This window comes from Aphelocoma coerulescens, chromosome 1 (genome assembly GCF_041296385.1).
Source record: "Aphelocoma coerulescens isolate FSJ_1873_10779 chromosome 1, UR_Acoe_1.0, whole genome shotgun sequence".
In the NCBI taxonomy this organism is placed as follows: Eukaryota; Metazoa; Chordata; class Aves; order Passeriformes; family Corvidae; genus Aphelocoma; species Aphelocoma coerulescens.
Genome location: NC_091013.1, coordinates 109,717,745 through 109,734,248, shown reverse-complemented (window position 1 = coordinate 109,734,248; position 16,504 = coordinate 109,717,745). Strand labels below are relative to the sequence as shown.

Below are 16,504 nucleotides of genomic sequence, written 5' to 3'. Positions count from 1 at the left end.
AACTTTATAATTAATATTAATTTTACTCAAATTAATCAGAAATTACATTTCTCACATTCCTGCAAGGCATGGCCAGAGGGCTTTACTTTTTACTTTAGAAAAATAAAGTGTTAACAGAAACCCACAGCAAAATTACGGCTGTATCCAGAAACCTAGAGGTTCTGCATTTTTTAAATACCCTGCATATATAATTATGCCAAAAAATACTTGTTCCTTGTTTATAACCTACTACTTTCTTGCCATTAAAAGTTCACATTTCTCAAGTGAAGGTTTAAACAGTGCACAGCAGTTGCAATAAGTGTATGCTCAAAAATCTACACTACACATCTATCAGAGTAGAGTACAAAGTCTATCAAGACTGAAACACAGCCGGTTTTATTACACTAGACCTGCTTAGAGGTAGTTAATATTCAAAAGCTTCGTTACAACCTAGCAAAGTTATTTAAAATTAAAGCGAAATTACATGATGGTGGTTCATACCCCTTTTCCCCTATGGATTACTGCTAATTTTAGGAAGACATTTTGCACTATAGAATGGTTTGTTTTACTAGTTTCATTTTTCTACAATTTGGTAGTTATTAGGTAGTTATAATTTGGTAATTATTAGAAAACAGAAACACACAGAATTACTTGGCTAAAGGTCAGTTCACAGATCAAGACTATCTTGTCATCAGCCAGGAACTCAAAAGGTTTAGAACCACATAAAGAATATTTCACAGCACAAGTGCCCTCACATCACCCACTTTGAAAACAAGCTCTTTCAAGATGCTGTATCTGTGTTTCTTTCCAGTGCCATTCACCAGTATTTCATAAAACTGAAATTTACCACACATTTACCCATCACATTTTAGCACAATACCACAAAGTAGTCAGCCTTCAAATGTATCTGGTTTTCCAATTCCAAGACCATAGTGTCAGAATGGACACTTTAGAAAAGCAACACCCCTTTTTGAACAAATACAACTTGTATCACAGAACAGCTGGTGACTACCTGCAAAACACTCATGGCAATTCCCTGCTAAAGTCCTATACGGGCTGCCAGGTTGGCTTTGAGGATCTGTGGCATCAACATGCAGCATTTCCACAGAAGTTTCCAGCAGAATTGTAGTGCACAATTTACAACCAATTCCCACCTCTAAAACTGCACCAAGCAAGAGTGAACACCATTATCCTTCCAACAGCCAAGAACTCTTCCTGCAGCCCAAACTTCCTGAGAAGATGGACCTAGCACAGGCTGCACACACTAACCAACATCATGCTTGTAGCCAGTGACTGGACTAAGAGGGAACAGACAGGCTCTAGCTGAAAAACATACATCATTTCCCCCACTTGAGAAGTAAATTAGGATGGGGAGATCTCAGCTCACATGTAACATGCATTTCCTGAAGGCCTGATAAAGGAATTACTCAAAAAGGAATGCCTATCCACTTCCCTTTAATTTCAGTGCCTCAAAATTTTCAATGAGATTTTATTTTTCCCCCTTCCCAGTTTGACACAACACACAAGCATCTGTCATTCTAGTTATCTATTAAAAAGTACAACAGCCTGGTTTTACCTCTCTTGTTAGCAGCCCTCAGATACAGCCTTCAGATCAGAAACATGCAATAATGCTTCATTTTTCAAAATTGAAAACCCAAGAAGACTTTTTCTTTTGCCTGTCTGCATCCCTACAGCTGTTATTATGCACCACCATCAGTGAGTGAGACAGGAATGCAACAGGGAGATTATTTATAGCATGGCCACAAAAGCCTTTATGAATATTGCAGGTTCACTGCAGATATCACAGCCAAACAACACAAAGCATCCGTGCCTATAATCTCTTAAACAACTACTTCTCCACACCTAGAGAGCCAACAACAAATACAAAGGGAATATTTATTTCAAGGCACACTTCAATCACTGAGCACACGAAAACAGATTCAAGCACCTGGATAATCCCTGAAGGCATCAAGACATTTTCCAAACAGCATTTGACTTCTCAACTGAAGTACTTCGGATTTTTATTTCTCATCAGCTGTTCACAGAAGTTCAGCACTTGATCATACACCCTCATTTCTCCAACCAATACTGTGCCAATGGCAAATTGCAGTAAAAGATCATCACTTACCTTGTCCTTGTCCACTGATCTGGTGACCCCACAGCATCAGAATTATTGCTAATATCCAGTGCATCCAGCCAACTACTCCGCCACTTCCTTGTCTTCCAGCCATTGCATTATTGGATGCTACACAAAGAAATATTATTTAATGTTTCAGTTATACCTCTTGGGAAATATTCTTTTGGATGAAGGAAAGCAAAAAATTGCCATAAATTTCCTCAGTACACATCTTCTATAACTCTACTTTAATAAATACTCATTGGTAAAAATGCTTTTTCATTCAGATCCTCCCTGACTGTTTGCTCAAGACTGTCACCTCATAGGCTACTACAAAATCAAAATAAGCTGCTTTGAAATGTTTGAACTTTTCTTTCATACAGAAAGCCTGAACTTCACCAAAAAAAACCCCCAAATCCAGCCAGGTTTGAAAGTCCTGAACAAGCAGCACTTCACTGAATCTCTTAGAAGTCTTATTGCATAGCATAGAAAATTTCCTGAGGCAAAACCCCACAATTAACTTAAAACTTGATTTTATTAAAACCTTGGGGTTTACAACATTGAGATGTGTTATCAGTTGCTTTTCATTGTGGGTTTTTTAGGGACCAACTGTGTCTTCCAGTCACCACATTTTTCACATTATAGAATGATTTGGGTTGGAAGGGACCTCAAAGCTCATCCCTTTCCACCCCCCTGCCATGGGGGGGGACACCTTCCACTATCCCAGGTTCCTCAGAGCTCCATCCAACCTGGCCTTGAACACTCCCAGGGATGGGGCATCCACAGCTTCTCTGGGAATCATCACTGTCATCAGCAACATTTACCTATTTATTACTCCCCAGCACACCTCCCCTTATAGCACTCTGACTCAGACCTGCTCCTTCAGAAGATCTGTTTAATCAAATACAGATTTGGCACAACTGTACCAATTACACAGGACTGAATGGAAAAAATAGAATGTCATTTCTAGTCTAAAGGCAACTGTCACAGAAATTAGTATATGAATATTTGGGAAATTCATCCAACATGTGAGAAATCTTGTATCAATAAGTAGTTTTTAAAAAGATGGTATTGTAAAAACTTCTTGTGCTTTTTTCCATTATAAAGAGCTATAAAATTCTTGTCAACAGAACAATTTTTTAAAAAATCAACATAAAAAAAGAAAGGGAAAACACTACTTAAACAGAAGTGTATGTTTACGTATTGACTGATTAAGCATACTTTTAATATTGCTATTACAGTAACTTTTCTTTTTAAAAAAGCTATTTTCCAAGCTCATGGATGCAGCACCCATCCATAACAAAAGGCTCAACTGAAATTATAATTCTCAATTCTGATCTATAATCTCCAGTGAAAAATATCTCTGCTTTGTGAAACTTAAAACCCCAGTATTATTTTCAGAATAAAAACCTAAAGAATGCTACAAAAGCAGACATGTAGAATACTATACTTCAGTTTCTCCCTTTCTCACCTACCCCCCACACATGGAAGGAAGGAAGGAAGGCAGTGGAAGCTCCTACAAGAAGGGGCTTTGGTTGATTGGTTAAAGGGGAGGGGTAATTCTGCCTGTTTGCTGTGACTTTCAAACTTCCACTTTTGCATTTAATCAGTGCTCTAACCACCAGCCCAGATCACAAGATATCTGTCCATGCACTTCTGCAGCTGCTCAGAATGAAAATTGTCCTTTGCATCAAAACTGGATGTGGAGGGTAACCCTTCTGCACAGGGGAACCCCTCCATTGCTACAAACACCTTGATTTTCTTGTGAAGAGCTTGTTTGAGGCCCCCTAGAGCAGCTGTTATTTCAGCAAAACAGTGCCCTCCCCATCCAGCACACACAGTTCCTCCCTATCCCCTCTCAGGCATCTGGAGGGAAGAAAGAAAGGGATGATAAAAAGCTTTATTTGTTTTTGCCTTGTCTATTTTTGACTCTCTAACCCCCAGAGGAAAGGAGAAGCAAACAACTGAATATGGGAACTCTAAAGCAAAAATGTAGAACAACAAATACAAATAAATACCCTAAAAATATATGGACATTACCACTGCAAGATCAAAGAAATAATTTTGTAAAATCAGGATCTTGGAAAAGAGATATTCTGTTTCATGAATATTCTTTCCTCAAACTAACAGACACATCCTTGATTCTCAGCCCAAGCAAACAGATGGTATTCAATTAGTTATTTACCTACTTTACAATTAATTAAAATGTCCAAGATAATTTTTGTTTTGACTGTGTCTACAGAAAGCTAGAGTTCCACAAAAAGCTGGCATTTGTAACTACAGCCCTACTAGCTGTAATATAAATATTACAGCTAAGAAAGCATTAAGATGCTTTCCAGTACCTAAAGGCTTTTTCCAAGGGCACATACAGATAGAACAAGGGGGAATGGCCTCAGTGATGCCAGGATGATTTTTTGTCTTTTCTTTTGTACCTCTTTTATACTCTTTTTATAACTTCTGTATTCTTAGTGCTTTTTGCCTACATTCTTGGACTCATTTGTCAAGCTGAGAGACTAAACATTTTAGAAGCTTCAGAGTTAGGGATCAGAATGCTCCAGACATCAAGGTCCTCTCCAGAACGCATTCTGTAAACTAAGATAGAACCATCCAGGGAAAGATTCCTTGGAGAGGGGGCTCACTCAAGCCTCTCATTGGGGAATCTTTGATAGATATGCTAATTAGTAACACCTATAATGTTATACTCAATCTGTTGTGTGGTGTGCATTGAGGTGCATTCAACCTGGACATGGTGCACCTAAGGATCCTTAAAATAAATACAAAGGTAAAATCCTTTTTTCCTTTCTAACCATGTTTGAGTCTTGATTTTAAGACCCAGAAAAGGCATCATCAGACTGTAATAAGAGAGTAGGTTTAGATTATATATTAGGAAGAAATTCTTCACTTTGAGGCTCTTGAGGCCCTGGCACAGGCTGCCCAGAGAAGCTGTGGCTGCCCCATCCCTGGAAGTGTCCAAAACGAGGTTGGATGGGGCTCTGAGTAACCTGTCTAGTGGAAAGTGTCCCTGCCCATGGCAGGGGGGTGGAACAAGATGATCTTTAAGGTCTCTTCCAAACCAGGCTATTTTGTGAGAACATCAGAACCTCACCAGGAAATGTGTACATTTTTAAAAAGCCTTTTTGGCTTGAAAGTTCATAACTAGTAGACAGAGGCAAACAGCCATCTTACTAGAAGGAAGCCTAGACACCATATCCATAGTATTCCAATTGAAAACAAAAGAAGTAAGAAGTGTAAGGTTTTATTTTGGATCCAGGAGCCATTTTCTTCTCAACACAGGAACCATCCCTGAAAGAAAGAGTGAGGCAGAAGAGGCTGCAGGGACTGAGTGAAAGCTGTGCACTTCACAACACAAAACTACAAGGAGAGAGGGGGATTATAGATATTATTCCTGTCATAGTTCTTGTCTTCTATGAGATAATTTGTAAAGGAAAAGAAGCAAAGAACAGTAACTGATACATATGCAACTGAAAGCTCAAACTACAGCTTCCCTTTCCCAAGGAAAATTCAGCAGGAGTCTTTCATTATAGAAGCAGAAAACTGCCTTGGATTCAAAACCATTAATCCCCTCTAAATCCTCAGCCTCACTTTTCACACAGGTGCAGGCAAACAGGTTTATCTCAAACAAACACATTTTTTAATTAAAGAACACTTCTTTTAATAGAGACTACATTGTAGTAAAAAAACTTAACTATCAAGTCTGTAATTAACCTTTACAGCAGTTGGGTTTACACCAGTGCTGCTTCAGCTCCTCAAACAGAGGAATAAAATGACCAAGGCCAGAATCAAGCCATAAGTATGTCAAAGCAATAGGAACAGCAGGTGAAACAGGAGACACAGAGGACAGGAAAAAGTCCTTTTTTTTCTTTCCACCTTTTTCCTTCAGTTATCTTTCAAAGAGATGAATACAAATTACAATTATACAAAAACTAATTTTAAAAGCAAGTTTTTGGTGTTGCAAGGCCTCTTGAAGGAAAAGCAAGAAATGCACAAATAACAATCTCTAATAGCACAAAAAAATTATTAATTACTCTAACTCCACAGAGAAGAGATTATTTTTATATTACCCTCCAAAGCTGCTACAAGAGAGAAAAACACCAGGCTAACAGGGAAGTAAAAACTCACCTGGAAGACTTTCTCTCTATTCCTTCTAAACCAACAATTCTCCCTAAATAAGTAGAAAAAAAGCCCAGGCCACCTCCCTCACCCTTTATAGCCCATCCAAACAGGCCTCAGCTGAATTAAATAACATCTCAATCTTACTGCAGCTGTGCTCACACATATCCTGCACCAAGACACACATGGGGAAAAAAAATAATAAAACAATTACCACCGCTTTCTATTTTACTCTTTTTTCTTTCTCCTCTAAACTTGCATGTATAACTCTACCTGATAAATAGCCATGAGAGTCACCAGCTTCACAGCCAAAAGAAAATGGCAAGAGGACCTTCTTCACATTTATTGACAATTAACTGTAAGTAATTTAGAGTGAACCAGGTGCAGTCAGTTGGCAGGAAATCAGGGAACATGGATAAATCTGTCATATAAAGGACTATAACAAAGTCTGAAGTTTGTTTTAGATGAGACTTCTGCTGAAATAGTGTTGGCATGAAAAGCTGAGAGGCTTTCAGTTGTATTTCCAGAGATTTGTTGCCATCTCAATGGCATGATCTATTAAAACTCATGGCTTTGCAGAATTTGTTTTGGGGGTGGCAACAACTTACATGTTTTTTGCTTTCCTTCTGTTACTGCCTGGGTTATTTTATATGCTTTTGTCTTGTTTGAATCACTGAGTATATCAACTATGTAGACTTAAGTATCCTTTTTAGTATAATCAATTTATAAGTTTCTCTACAAAGATATATTTTTAAAAAATAGTATTTATTCTATGCAAGCATACACTCCATAAATCTTTAGCAAGTGACAAAAAAAATATGCCAGCTTCCTGGCAAATCATGGGAATGTCACTTGCCTCATAAAAGTGGAAGTTACCATTGCAGATAAAGTAGAATTTAGCCACTTATCTCTATATTTAAAGAACAGCTTTCCTCTCCACAAAGCACCTATGAAATACCTGGTATATATAGACAGTAGGAAGCAAGGCCATTGTTAATGCAGCCAGCCTCACATATCAGCTGGATCTCTCTGAAAGGGCAACATGATACAAGAGTTTTAGCAGGTACATAAAATGTTTGGAGTTTCACAGTTGAGAAAAGAAAGGGGGAAAAAATCAAACCCCAAAATACTGTTTAAAAATCACCAAACTCACAAAATACCCTATAAATATTTTGAATGTTGATGTCTAAGGAAAGTCAGAGGACAGACTAAATTTTTCTAATACAGATTATAGTCTAAAGTGGATGTATTTTTACATCCCTGAGACAAGATTCTGACCTTCCTTGCATGCACAAAAGTCTGTGGTACCAGCAGGCCTGTTTATATTCACGTAACTGAAATCAGAGCCTGGTCTGATGCATTTAAAAAAATTGAATTTATCGCTGATGTCTTACTTTGCCTGTTACAAATACTGTATTTTTTAACCTCCTTTCTGTTAGTACATTACCAAAGACATTATAAATACAAGTTCCCTCAGAGGGCCATCTGTGGAACCAGATACTATGTGACAGGACTTCCCTGCAGTATCAGGATTGTTTACACAATGTAATGATAAGATTTTGCCTGTTTAAATTGAGAGCCAGGACAAAAGCAGCCTAACAAGGTCCATACCACACCAGAGGTTTCCAGTGCTGCCCTCACTGGGCCAAAGTACTCCTGCTCCTCACTCCAAGCTGCCAGACACAACCTTTGTTCATAGAAAGGTGAAAAGCCATGACTTCCCACCCAGAGCTGAACAGATAGCCCAGGATATCTGTCAGCTTGGAGGCAGCCATGGCTCAACTGACATGGCAAATCCATTGCTGGAACACAGATTCTTGTGACATTAGAAGGGAGGCCTCTGCAATTCATGGAGTCATAGAACCTTAGAAGGGTTTGGGGTGGAAGGGACCTGCCATGGGCAGGGACATCTTCCACCAAACCACGTTGCTCAGAGCCCCATCCAGCCTGGCCTTGAACACTTCCAGGGATGGGGAATCCACAGCTTTTCCTGTGCCAGTGCCTCACCAACCTCACAGCAAAGAATTTCTTCCTAATATCTGATCTAAACCTACTCTCTGTCAGTTTGAAGCCATTCCCCTCTATCCTGTCGCTCCAGGCCCTTGTAAATAGTCTCTCTCCATCTTTCCTGTGGGCTCCCTTCAGGTACTGGAAGGCCACAATTAGGTCACCCCAAAGCCTTCTCTTTTCCAGCCTGAACAATCCCAGTTCTCTCAGCCTTTCCTCATGGCAGAGCTGCTCCATCCCTCTGATCACCTTGGTGCCTCCTCTGGGCTGGCTCCAGCAGGTCCCTGTGCTTCCTGTGCTGGGACCCCAGAGCTGGATGCAGCACTGCAGGTGGGGTCTCAGCAGAGCGGGGCAGAGGGGCAGAATCCCCTCCCTGCCCTGCTGCCCACGGGGCTTTGGATGCAGCCCAGAACACGGGGGTTTCTGGGCTCCCAGAGCACACGGCCGGGGCACGTCCAGCCTCTCACCCACCAGCACCCCCAAGTCCTTCTCCCAGGGCTGCTCTGGATCTGTTCATCCCCAGCCTGGATTGATACCAGGGTTTGCCCCAACCCAGGTGTAGCATCTTGGACTTGGTCTCATGAGATTCCCATGGGCCACTTCTCGAGCTTGTCCAATCCCTCTGGATGGCCCCACAGCCCCTGCTGTGTCAACAGCACCCCTCAGCTTGGTGTCATCTGCAAAGCTTGCTGAGGGTGCTCTCGATCCACTGTCTGTGTCATTGATGATGTCTTCTTCAGTTCAGCATGCCTGTAGTGTAATTACAAACTTTCCAAAACATATTTAGTAAGAGTGATTCAGAACATCAGATAGCAATTATTAATTATTCAGTAATGTACTAAATCATTAAGTCACTAACTTATAATCAGGTTTGCTTTCAGAACCTTTCGAAGTTTAAGTAACTATTGATTCTTCCATACTCTCTGAATAAAAGTTAAAGTGAAAAATATAAGAGTTGCAATATTTTTAAGATTGAATTTTTTTAACATCAGATTAATGTTATAAAGAAAACAACATATGTACTGTTAGGAAAAATAAAAATTACCTACAGACATGCTGTAACTATGAATTAATGGTTCCTGATTGAAGGCAAGTATGTTTCAAGGCCTTTAGAAAGATAGCTTCTTCCATTCTTTTGTGTATAGAAACTTATCAATTTCACTTTTATGAAACACTATGAACCTTCATGGCAATTTCATTATAACTAAAAAGGTTTTTTTTTTTCCCAAAATGAAAAAAATACTTCCTTTGCAATAGAAAGTTTAAATATTGGATGACTTTAGCTTTTAAGATTTTTCATCCAGTTGTTCAGATGACAGGCTCTGATACAGGAATTGGCTGTATCACTGTAGATAGCAGAAGATACTTGTGGAAACTGCAACCATTTACTTTGCAAATGGTTAGACTAGATCACGTGAATGATCTGACTGGGGAATATCTGTGGGCTGCACTGGTCAATCTCACTAGGTTTGTATAACTTTTGTAACAATCCTAAAAGAAGAGTATCAGCCACATTCAGTCGACACAGATATTTTAGTATTTAAGTCTTTCTGATTCACAAAAGAGAACAAATCCAAGGAGTAACTAGAACTGTGACCAATAAACATAAGTTCCCTAATTACAATCACTCGTACAATCCGCTTTTGCATTAACAGATCAAAATCAATATAATTGACGTGTGTTCCACACAACCATTTGTTTTGGTTTTCTTTGCTATCTCATACACTGAGAAGTAAACTTACAAAGCCTTAAGAAATTTCAGGTAACCGGCTCTGTCAATACAGCATGAAGGATGAGGAAAAAGTGAGTAGAAGAGTAATACATTTTTCACAAAGTATTGGATCCCATGAACAAGTTAATGATGTTTTAAAGTGAGAAAATGTGTGGACCAAAAGTTTTCAAGTTACTGAGTGATAATAATGGGGCCATCTATTGTGCATCCATCACCTTGAAGTGCCTGACACATATTTTGGACTGTTTTCATGCATTTTCTTTATGATGATTAATAGTGGCATTGTACCCTCTGAAATAGCAGCCCATCACAAAGAGAAAGGTGTACTAAATTAAATTCAGATGATAACTATTTTGATCTCAAACACATATGGAGAATAATACTGGAAGATTAGAACAAAAAAACCCCCAAAACCTTGTAAGAAACACTCATGTCTAAAATGAGGGTCCACAACAAACAAAGAGCAGAGAAAAAGGAGCAGGGACAAAATCCACTGTTAAAACATCAGCACTTCTTGGAAGCGTTCATTATTCTGATCTCTTTTCCCCACTCTACATTTACATTAGAAAACAGTGAGGTTTAAGATGTATTTTCTTGTGTTACACTTCAAAGGAGAAAGGAGGGCACTACAGTAGATAACTAAATTTCTGTAAAAAGGAATAAATAAAAGATATTGTGTATCACTTGCCCACCTTTCATGTCCTAGACATGCTGCTGTGGTCTGGTTTGTCTCTAACACTTATCAGAAGCACAGAGGTTGATGTAACTTACATCTTTTCCTTATGGGATTTTGAACATTTTGGCTAAAGCACTTCTCTTTTTTTGTAGTGGATGGGGAAGGAAAATTAGCATAGAGACACTCCACCAGTGTGAGTGAGGCTGAAAGCAAGACTTCCAAGCTCCCTAAGGTGACTAAAAAACATAAAGACTTTTCAGTGCAAGTGTGCTTGTGCTGACACATTTTAGCCTGCTTCTTAGAAGGATGAAGGCAGATACTATGGCTCAGCAAGCTCTAACCCAGACTTTCTCTTTTCAGTGCTTGAATTTAGCAGGGGAATTTTCAAGGTGAGCCCTTTGCTCTGACTCAACAAGAAAAAATAAGGGAAAAAAAAAATCTCTGTTCCCATCAGAAGAGTGGGTGTAATGACTCTCTGAATGAGTGTTATATGTATATTTAATGACTGGAAACCACTCTATCTGGATGCATCATATACAAACGGGAATGGTGAACTGCTGCTGGAACTTGCTCAGGAACCATGCAGTCTTGTGTTCTCAAGGGAGTGCAGAAGCACAACCACGTTTCAGCTCCCCCAAAATGGGAGCATGGCTGAAGAAATCAATTATTCAGTCTCTTACAGCAGCCAACAGACTTGCAAGTCTTCATGGAGAGCAGCTAAGGGATGGGAGGTGCCAGGCTGACCTGGGGATCTGCTCAGGTGCATACCAGCAGGGCAGTAAAGTCTGAATAGGTTTGTCAAAGCCTGACACCTCTCCTAACCACCAACAAATGAGTAAGTCCCAGTTGTGCTATTTGATATGCACAGGATTTCCTAATGTGCCTGAGAGCAACTTTGGTTCCTGCTGGCTTTTTTGTATTTTTTTTTTTTTTGTACCGTTACAAATGTTTGCAATAATATTGTACAGGACTGTTTGGAAAAACTAAATTAGCTGGAGGTTGATCTATTGAATACATTCCAATGAAGCATCACATAGTACAGCTAAGAAATCTGATCATGATTTAATGAGTTATTAAATTACAGTGTTTTCTATATACTACATATTTTTACATTATTACCACTAACAAGGAATACTAGCACAGTTATTCTTGTAAATCCCCCCTGCTTGACCTAAAGTAATTTTGATGGACTTGAAAAAAAAAAACCAAATTAGGGCAGAATAACTGTGAAGAATGGGAAAAGTCAAAAAACACCTAATGTTTTGAGTGGGAGTACCAACAAAGATGGAAACAGTTGGTTAGGGCTTTTTTTCCTGTTATGTTGAATATGCAAAATTCAAGTAGGCATAAATCCCAGGGGAATGAGACTGGTAATGTTCCACCTGTACCAGAAATCATACCTTCATATGTTCAGAGAGTGCATAATTTACCAAAAAGCGTTTGGAGAGTAGTCTAGAAGTTTTTAATATTTGTTGGAATTTTGCTTACATCTCTTTCAAAGGATCTCTCCAGAGTTTAGCTATCTGGGCTTCCATAAGATAAAAAGCACGGTGGCTAGTAAATTTTAAAATCCTCAAGAACTTTTTTTAATAACTTTCCTATGCATAACCATGTTGCATCTCATGATTTTAAAGACCTGATCCATGAGAGCCAGCAACTTGTACCTTTAAGGGCAGACACCCTCTGTGACTTGAAGAGGTCTTTATTCTGACCAAGCTCCTGAGAATGTGGCATCTTAAATCCATTGTTCAGCCAATATTTTATATCCCTGATTCTAGGCTCTAGCTAAGTGGGGTTCTGTGACAGAAATTTCTTGTTTATGGGGTGAAGAGGGAAGGAAATACAGCCATTAATTTTGATTTATTACTGTGGGGCTTTTGTCTTCTGTTTAAAAGAAAAACTAGCATTGTTGGAGGCCCTGGGTTTTGAAAGCTGTCTTAATGAAAAAAAGCAAAGCTACTTTCCAAATCATGGTTTAAAACAGGTTAGAAAAGAAGAAAATATTATACTGTGAAAATCAACATAATATTTAATATTGGTTTTCCCACAGCCAAGGGCATGCTACCTTCCAGAAGCCCAGTCATGACTCCCAGTCAAACACCATGAAGCTGTGAGGTGCAAGGTAGAGCTGATGAAGAAATTCTGCTGATTGAGAAGCAGACCAGCAGATAAAAGAAAAATCAATGCCTGAGCATCAGTACAGTGTAATAAAAGCAATATCTCATTTTGACACCTTGACTGAGGGGATTTTTTGGACAAAGACTGCCATTATTTTTCTACTTTCACCTAAGTTTAACCCCTGATGTCATGTTATGCTTTTCTGTGACTCCTGCCTCAACTCCAATTGCAGCCATAGTGCTTGTTTCTGTCTTTCATAAAGGCTGGCACTGTTCTGTTTTCTTCCAAGATTTTTCTCTCCCTCTAGAGTGAGCTAAACATACACTAGGAGATCAGAGACTAAATATTGTGACTGTGATACTCAGATAAACAGATATTTGGACTCCAGGTGGTTTCCCTCCAAAGGTGCAGACTGCTTTGTCCTTCTCACAAAATATTTCATCAGTACAGACTTCATAGGTGGTCATTTGTTGTTCCTTATAACATCTAGCTGACCTTGTAACAGGTTCTCTTCATTCAAAGTTTAAAGACAAAGCCCTTGAGCTGAAGGCACTCCTAAGTTTTTTCATGGAGCTGAACTGTGGGTAAAGATTTAATCTGATGCCAATTCCCCACATTCATTAAGGTCAGTTATTCCACAGAAAAACCCAAATATTCCAAGGGAATTGATGTCAGATAAACTGTTTCTCCACTGCCCAGATAACCAACAAAGAAAAGCACCACTTCAAAACACTCTTTAAATAGATGACTTGGCTTTCAGCTTTGTAGGCGTGTTAAGAGATTTCAATTGCTACTTGTGAAAATGCCTGATGATGTCTCACAGTTGGGAAACTTAATTTTAGCACAAACAAGAAGTCAAGGAGGGACAAAGGAAGGTAATATCGCCCACCTAGTACTTGAACCTGCACAAAAATTCACATTGGAAACATTAATCCTACTAAACTTCAGTTAAAACATATTAAGAAATAGCTTTCATCTATAATGTTATTTCTTTTTCTTACTGTTTCTTTAAAAAATAAGATTGGTGGGATTCTTTTTTCATATTTATTCTGATGCTTACAACCTACCTAATTAAGGAATTTTAGGATAAAGGGACTTTCAGTATAAGCATTTTTTCTGTTGATTTTGAGAACCCTACTTGACATCAAAACAGATACTTTTTAATTAATTCTGAAGCCAGAGTAAAATGTGCAAATGAAATTCATAACTACTCAGAGAAACAGCAAACCATAACTACACTATAAGAACTCCAGCAGCTTGAGCAACACACAGATCACATGACAGTCCTCTGCATACAGGCAAAGGTCATTTAAGAGAGGAAAGACACACACTTACACCCAATTACTACATATTAACTAAAAAGAAACTATACATCTGGTGTTTTGAGTTTTCCCCCATGGCACATGGGTTATTAATGTTACCAAGACTGACACCTAAATGTCCACTGTAACTGCTGGTTATAGCAACAACCTTGTGAATATCCTGTGCCCGTATTAATCATTCTCATTCCATTAATCATTCAATCATTTCTCTGACTGACATTGCTGATGGAGCCTTGGATGGGAAGATGCAGGTAAACACCCCCTACTTGCACCAGATCTGAGCTGCAGTAGAGTGCACCTATTTCTCACCGCCCAGCAGGAGACATGAGACAAGGGAATTAATACTTTTAACAATTTTGCCTCTGTAGCTCTGGCTTACACTTTGTGTAATGACCAAAAGCAGCCACCTATGTACTTGCTATATCCAGCTGTGCCAGAGAAATAGTGAAATGTGTACCAGGTATGAAGTACCTGAAATGTAACAAGTAACATGTAAGTCCAAAATTAGTTTCCATCATTAATTTCTATAACATTAGGAATAAAAAATGGTTGGTTTTCCACAACTATTTTAATTCATGAAGTTTATTTTATGTAGGTTAAATCAGAAATAAGTAACCCAGCATCAACAACTTTAAATAGCAGGCCATAACTTTGGCTAGAAGGATAACTACTTCCCTGGATTTACAGCTGGTACCCTGCCTATTTTTGGCCCAAGATTTTTAACAATAAAGTTAGTTAGAGACTATTTTTGCAATCCTAGAGGCCTATGTAAGGACCCATGTGAGTATTACTATTCCTTCTTGATCATAAATGCTTTATCTATAAAAGACATATGTATGCAATGGATATATTGCCACTTATCTAAACTTATGAGAATGACCAAAAAAAAAAAAAAAAAAAAAAAAAAAAAAAGCCTCCTTCTGAATTGGTTGCGCAGAGCTTGAATTTATCAGGCTGGGTTTTCTTTGGTCTGTACTGAAGTGTCATCACACTCATTTGCATTTGTATTACTTCTCCCAAAGCTAATTACAACTATCTTTCTTGCCTAACTTTTTTCTTACTATTAACTTCGGCAAAATTTAATATATTATGCTAGTTCCAAATTAATAAAGGAAATCTGCAATTTCCAATTTACATACTGCACTCTGGTACCTTTTATGAGCTGAACTGCTTGGTATATTGTGAACTATAATTTGAAATAACTGACATTTTTATGCATTAAATTGTAGGTAAAATAGGATAAACGAGCAAAACTCCGATGCTCTTTCTTCATGCCAGCACGTTCCTGACTGCTCCCTTAGCTTTGGCATTAGGATTCTGAGGGATGCCCAGAACAAGCCCAGCTGGAAGCACAGCTCAGCTTTGCACCAGGTGTTATCCCCGCTGCCCTTGAGCTCTCCCGCTTTCCCACCCCCAGCCCCGGCCAAACTTGGGAAGTGACCTGGCGGGAGGCACCTGCCGAGGGAGCAGCCGGCGCCGGGGGGGCGGTGCAGGGACCGGGGGCTGCCTCTCCCCGGAGAGGCGCTGAAGGAGGAGGATGCTCCGCCGCGCCCACCCCCGCCCCCGGGGTGAGCCCCGGCCCGGCTCGGGCTGCGCTGGGTCTAAACCGCAGGATTCCGCCCCCATCCCCTTTTTTTAATCTCTCAGCTTCTGCCCCCACCTCTTACCTGGGCGGCGGGAGACCCGAAACGCGGTCCCGGGAGATGCGGGAGGCGCCCGAAGTTTGTCGGGGGAGGGAGGGGGCAGATCCCGCTGGAATTAAAGCCCCCGGGGTGCGCGGTCCGCAGTTTGCACAGCCCCGGCGGAGGAAGCTCACTTGCTCTGTTTAAAGGGGGTAAAAAAAGAAGAAGGGGAGCGGATGGAGAGCGAGGGGAAGGCCCCCGTTCCTACGGGCTCCTGCAGCCGAAGGGAGGAGTTAGTTTAATTAGAGGCCGCGCTCCCGGGAAACGTGCCCGAGTGGGCGCACGGACGGGCGGGGCGCGAAAGTTGCGGCGCTCCGCGGCTCCAGCACCGCGGACAGCGGCACCCGGCCGGCCCCGGGGTACCGGCGGCAGCACGTGGGGCCTAACCCCGCCTGCTGGACCGTGTTGGAAAATCGGGCAAGCTGTTCCAGTCGTAAATTTTTATCATCCTTTGAAGATGGCATGCTATCTCTCCTGGGAATATGCCAAGTGGTTTCTGCCAGCAGCCTCTGAAAATAGGGATCAGCTCATGAATGTCTGAAGAATCACTGATATCCCCCCTAATACACAGAAATTATACTTTATTGCATGCATTCTGACAGATGAGTGATCCACTACCACTGGCTGGAAAGTATTATTAACCTTATTCTGCAGCTGAGGACATTGGGACAGAGAGGTTAAGAAATGACTGAGGTTTCATACACAGAGCCAGATCCCGGTATGATTCCAGATGTCCATGTA

The 16,504-nt window shown here is 40.1% G+C and overlaps 2 long non-coding RNA genes across 18 annotated transcripts in view; one reads left to right on the top strand and one right to left on the bottom strand.

Moving 5' to 3' along the window:
* Positions 1–6,322, bottom strand: part of LOC138114683 (uncharacterized) — a 177,425-nt gene extending 171,103 nt beyond the window's left edge. For all 17 annotated transcript variants that reach the window (XR_011152726.1, XR_011152730.1, XR_011152728.1 and 14 more), the window contains exons 1-2: positions 6,236–6,322; positions 2,108–2,224 (exon numbers count right to left, since the gene is read on the bottom strand). This is a non-coding gene — a long non-coding RNA (uncharacterized lncRNA). The remainder of the gene's footprint in view (positions 1–2,107; positions 2,225–6,235) is intronic.
* A 114-nt stretch (positions 6,323–6,436) lies between these two features.
* On the top strand, positions 6,437–12,850 carry LOC138119877 (uncharacterized). The gene is made up of 4 exons (XR_011155649.1): positions 6,437–6,584; positions 10,794–10,873; positions 11,002–11,476; positions 12,692–12,850. It is a non-coding gene; the product is annotated as an uncharacterized lncRNA (long non-coding RNA).
* The last annotated feature ends 3,654 nt before the right edge of the window (positions 12,851–16,504 follow it).